Here is a 6,510-nt window from a genome sequence, read left to right as displayed (position 1 = left end):
GTGGTTTGATCCCTGGCTCCTCCTTAAGCAAGATACTGAACCCCAAATCTCTCCTGATGTTGCATTAGTGTATGTGTTTGTTAGTTTGTGTTTGTGATGGCCTTTGACATCTCTGGGTAAATGTGGTATGAAGTGTAAAAGCACTTTGAGAGGTTGGAAGACTAGAAAGGTGCTACACAAGTACAGTCCATTTACCATTTGTGAGGGTCTCTAAAATACTGACAATATGCAGTTTGAGTTGTCTATATCTTCATGGTCATGGATTATGCGTAAACTTTGGGCTACTACTGATGTATGATTTGTGCATAAGGGTGATTCATCACTCATTCACTTTAATTAAAATAAATAGCAGTATCTTTGCCATCACCATTGTAGCGTGGCTGCACAACATCATTAACTGAAACTTAAAAAATATCTATAAAATAAACGTTCCTGCACACCCAGTCACCATTATTCATTTCTCTGTTTTGCAGTCATTTGATTGGATACGATTATGTGACCGCTGTTAAAGTATAAAACCTAACACTGCTTTTAAGTTGTTGCAATAAAGTTGAGTGGAGAAAAAAAAAAACCCTATCAGGAAGTTATTGTGCCTTCACGTGATAAAGTGTTGGTTGTTTTTCTCAGAAACAGTGAAACCATGAACACCGAAGGAAGTGTGATTATGCAGCATTTTCTTTTGCACGGAAACGTGTCCGCTATTACAACACCCAGTCACAAAACCTTTTTTTTCACCTGTAGCTTACAACACCATCATCCTGCTCTTCAATGAATAAATAAATACATAAATAAATACGTTTTTCTCTGAGCTATAGCCTCGTCTTTCCAAAAGCTGTCCCGCACTGCAGATGACACAAACTTGTGCTTAAACATCAACGACTGCAGCTTCAGTTTACAGGTTTGAGAAACTGCACAAAAAACAAACAGGTATTTGTGAGTTTCGAGGGCAAGACGAGGTTAAAATGTGGGAAAGATGTTTCCTCCTAAGAGTACGACTGCTTCACCAGAGGAAATCCCCTCCAGAATTAGGGGAAATCTAAATTGAACATGAAACAAAACTACAAGGTGATTCAAAGGTCTGTGATAAATCCTTCTGTTGTCCATGAAACTGTCTCCTTCTGTTTAAACAAATATTACCTGGAACTGAAGTAACTAGTTCATTTGAATAAATTAACCACAAAGCAACATAAACACTAGTCTACTAGCCTAGTCTGGATTTTATAGAAATTCATCTGGACGTATAAAACCTCTTAAAACTTGAGGGAGTTGTCATCTGCTCAGATCACCGATACAAATAGAAATAAACTTTTGTCAATATGGACGTCGCACACATTGTTAGATCGGTTAGATTCGATTCAATCATTCAGTTCATTTTACAGAAACCACGAGCACCAAAATATCAAATGATTATATGTTATTAGATAGCCTTATACAAGTAATATTCATACTGGTTTAAATAGACATTTTGATAGTATTTCTCATCTTGGTTGAATTAAAGGCCTGTCCCATATAGAGGCAGGATGAGTTTTATAGTAACTCATAATAATCTCAGTTCTTCTGGACAAAATAAAACTCCCAATAAATTCTTGATACTTAACAAAAACGAGCTTGTTATCAGTGGTGTATTTGTGGCTAAAGAAGTAGGTATACTCTTAATTTATGCCCCAGTTTTTCTTTAAAAAGGATAAACGTCACATTTGTCTCGCCCCAAAATTGGACCACAGAACAGGTGCAGATTTTACAGTCAGTACTGGTCCACAGACGGGTGAGACAGCTACATAATCATACATTTTAACTGACAACTATGTCATGCCTTCACCATCCTAGGAAACACAAACTAAACTGGCAGAAAGCTACTGAATGATGGACATCAGAGGGTATTTAGAAGGGCATAACGCCACTGCTTGTTATAATTTCTCAAAGACAGATTACTTTACATTCATTTATAGGTTATTTTACATTAATTTACAGGTTACTTTACATTCATTTACAGGTTATTCTACATAAATGTAGGTAATTGGTTTCAGTGCTTACCCAGACTAGAGAGAAGAAAGCGCAGATGAAAGCAGAGATGTCACTTTCATAAACTCAGCTCAGCATCTAACGGAGGTGACAAGAAACACCCAAACTGATCTCTGACGAGCTGACAAGCTGGCAGGAAAGCCTTCGCCTCTCTGCATCACCCTGCTAACACCTCCTCAGTGCACACAGCTTGCAGCTTACAGTATGTGCACTCAAGAGCTGCATGCCATGAACACAGAGGCCCAATGGAAAATAAGCTATTACTAATATTTTGCACACACAGGCCTGACATGGGACGGCCTGTTTGTTATTGAGACTGTTTTCTTATAAAAGAGGCAGAAATCTCCTATAATTAGTCTGCCTCTCATGTGTTTCCGAATGCTCTAATTTGTGTCAGCTCATTTATCACAATCACAGGGACCCTATCGGCTCTCATTGTCCCCCCTCCGAACACTCATATCCTCAGATGAATGCCTCTTGTAAGGGCACTCAAAACACTCGTTTGTGTAATGTACACCGTGCCCAGCTGGAGCCCATTCTCTGGGCCACAAGTGGGTACGAGGGGGCTATTCTTTTCTGTGTATGGCATGTGATTATGTGCCTGCGAGCACCTGTTTCCTATGACAAACACAACTCATTTTCCCCATCTGTTTATATCAGCGCGTGTTGGAGGAAAGCAGCCTGAAATAAGCCAAAAAGGTTTGTTTATCCCCTCCTCACAACATTTGGCGGGATTGAAATGAGTCCATTAGTCTTCAGTCTCTGGTGGCATCTCATTTTTGGCTGGTTTCAACACACTGACACGCATTAGCGGCAAGTTTACAGCCCCCCCCACTCCTTTTCAATCTCACAGCAGAGAAGTCAAACAATCGCCGGGCAGGGAGAGGATTTTGTATTGGCATCTGGGCTTGAACGGCGAGCCCCGGTCGTCATGACAACTGCCACCATGGCTGCAGTATTTGTGGTCTCACACCTACAGTATTACACAAGAAGAAAAAAGAGACCTCCAGTCTTTATGGGGTCTTTCTCCAGTGTAATTATGGCACACATTTTCAACCGGTGATAGTGCAGAGTGAAAAATGAGCCACTCCGGGTCTTTTCATCTCCGCCAGGTGTCTGTGATGTTTTTGGTTACATAAGCAGCCCCTGCAGATCTGACCCCAGGTTTAACAGAGGGCAGAGCAGCCATACATCTTCCATAAGTGGAGATCACAGGGCTGCCTGAAGCGGGATCCTCGCTGCTGTCTTTCTGGATGGACAGAAGCAGGGAGGACGAGGGGGGTTGTTGGGTGGTGGAGAAGCCTGACAACAGGCTCTCTGTGCAGGCCTGTGGCAGAGGGTGGCCCTCTTCACTGCCGCCTTGTGAAACACCGTCTCTCAAACTCTCGCAAAAACCAGCTCAGGCAGATTTATGGGACCACCACCCCCCTTCCTCCTTCACCACCCTTCCTTACTCTAAAGACAAGGCGAGGCCCCCCCACTCGTCCTCAGTGTCTCCCTCTTTGTGCCCCGTGACCTTGTGCAGCCTTGTGGCCGGGCAGCAGCAGAGAGGAATGCACAAAACACACAAAACGGAAGAGTGAGAAAATATGAGTCTGACACGCTGTCGGGGTCGCAATGTTTTTTCTGCCATTTGTGCCATAAACTGAGGAGTTATGTCTTAAACTTACAGCCACTCACATTGTCTTGGTTTTATTTGTTTTCAGATATATATACAGGTCTCTCAGATTTCTGCCGCCTCCCCAGAACAACGGAGGTGAATGGAAACAAAATTACATTTAGTAATCCAGCAGCAACATCTTTTTTAAGTTTTGAAGCCTCGAGTTCAGCATTAAGGCACCACCAAAATACAACTTCATTGATAATCAAATTTTAAGTTTAAAGAGGATAAAGGAGGACACAAGGCATGACATAGACGTCCAATAAAAGAGAAACAATACATACAGTATATACAAATATTATTTGGGTCTTTGTTGCCCTTTTATAAAGGTTAATATAATTTATAAATTTACTTTGGTTTTCTATTGGACCATTTTTATGTATATGGATATTTGCCAGTTGGATTAAGAATTTAGGAGTTATTTGCAAATGGAAATACTGCGTTTTGCAACCAGCGGAGGTCACGTACTATGAGTTGAGCTGCTCTCATTGGCTGCTCAGTTTCGACTCGTCCGTAGCAGGAAACAATGGCGGCTCGCCTGGTCACACATAATCTCATATTACAGCTAAACAGTACACTAAAATATGTTTGTGAAACGATTTTAAGTGAGACATAGTCAAAACAGTAACAGAACCTTGATTCATATTTGATCAGAACTCACTCACCTGTCAATCACAAGGTAGCCACTCCCTAAAACATAACCTGCTTAATCATCTTATTTAATCTAAATTCGACCATAATTTAGTAAATGAACATCATGCTGTATGGAAGAAGAGTTGAAACTAGCGATTTAGACCATAAACTCATTAGGAAACTGTTTTTTCATAAGAAATACCACGTGTGTTTTTTTTGCTCTTTACCTTATCTGCTCGTAGCAACTGTGCTACGGTTAAGGTTAGGTAAAGGTTTTGGTTGTGGCACATTAACTATGGTCGGTGTATGGTTACAGTAAGGCAGAACAAAAAGTACATGAACCAAGATTTAACCCTAACCCTGAATGAAAGTCAGAGGTGGCACCACCCCGAGTCCACACCTTAATGACACACTACTTCCTGCACAAGCATTGCACTAAATCATGAGTTTGAGTTATTTTAGGGTTTATTGTGTTGTATTAACTTGTTTTTATTTAGTTTTTAATGTTTTCAGTTCAGTGTCCATTGTGGGTTTGTGCCTGTTTCAGTTTCGTTCTGAATGTTTAGTTCCAGTTTTAGTTGTTTTTTTATTTCTGTAACACAGTAAACTTACAGTAAACACATCCACCAACACCTCCTCATTCTTGTAGTTTTTAATAACCTTGCTGTGAGGACCACAAACTAATCTCCTGAAACCTGGGCACATTTAACCAAAGCTGTCTGCTTGGAGAGATTCCATTAAATATCCTCTAAATACGTCTAGAGGTGAGTGAAATAATAATGTACCTGAGACAGAAAAGAAAAGACAACATGTGGTTAAGTTGTTACACAACTGGGACCAGTCTGATCTTCCCTGGTACTGTTTACGTTTCCTCTTCTCGTAAATTCAGAGTATTTCTGACAAAACAGTGTTTCACCCTTCTTTGAACTTACCTCAGGTATTTATCTTTCTTTGGAACAAGAGTGGTCTAGAGGTGCGGTCATAACCGGGCACACTGGCCTCAGTGTGTGAGCTGCATTAGTCACTAGTAGTAGCAGCTTCACTACATTGACTTGTTACTTGCAGCTTAAAACCTCAGTGAATGGCTGGAAAATCCCCAGAATGATGTTATATGTTTATGTATGTTTTCCATGGCTCTACAATGAAGAAACAAGCAGTTTCTTCTAAAGTGGCTGATAACGGAAAAGTTTAACATTTAAAGACATGCGCTTTCTTAAAGTTAGAAAAGAAGGAGCTGGAGCCAGGAGGTGATTAGCCTAGCTTAGCATAAAGACTAGAAGCTAGTCTGGCTCCCTCAAAATGAGCTTTTATCTTTTTTTTGTTTAAACCTACAGTATGTTATTTTTGTTATTGTTTTCACATCAAAACAATAATAAAAGAAGTTTGATGACAATGTGAAGTAGTGTGGGATCATGGGAGTTGTTGTCTTCACCACCATTGCAGTCACTGCAGTCAGATTCTCCTGGTTAGAATTAATTCAATGTTCATCGTTCAGGAGGTTTCTACCAAGAGCTGAATTATCCACAGAGGTCTTCTCCTCTCTAAAACCAATGGACTCGATGATTAAAACCAGCAAAAACAGGGAAAAAAGCAGTTTCACCTTAAAAACCTGTGTTTTTTAGATGCTGTTTGGTGGACAAAAGACGTCTCAGAGGGGCTGCTGCTAACGTTAGCTCAGCTTGTTCCTCTGATAACTCAAGATCCAGACTAAGAGGACTTAAATCCTTCATCCGGTTAAAATATAGAGTTAAAAACAACCAAGATCTAAATAGTATATTTTAAAAATTTATTATTAAAAAAAACAACCAAAAAAAAAACGTTACCTGAATAAAATAACAGATTTTTGACTTTTTTAGTTTGGACTATGTTGGAAACATTTGGGATAATATAATATACAATATAAGTACACAACTCCCTGTTTTTAGGGAAAGTTAGCTAGCTGGCTATATCCCTCTGCTTCCAGTCTTTATGCTAAGCTAGGCTAATTGTTTCCTGGCTCCAGCTCAAAGACATAAGATTGATATTTTCTCATTTAAGTCTGAGAAAGAAAAAACAACAAACAAACTGTTGATCAGTGACTACGAATACTGAACTGGATGAAAAGATCCGATTTAAACTATCTGAACTTTGGTCGAACCAACACAGTGATCCCAAGCCGACATCAGTCTTTTCAAGTCATCACATTTCCAAGTCTA

The sequence above is a fragment of the Morone saxatilis genome, unplaced genomic scaffold (genome assembly GCF_004916995.1).
Source record: "Morone saxatilis isolate NCDOM2014 unplaced genomic scaffold, NCSU_SB_2.0 Contig9, whole genome shotgun sequence".
Lineage (NCBI taxonomy): Eukaryota > Metazoa > Chordata > Actinopteri > Moronidae > Morone > Morone saxatilis.
This window is presented reverse-complemented; position numbering follows the sequence as displayed.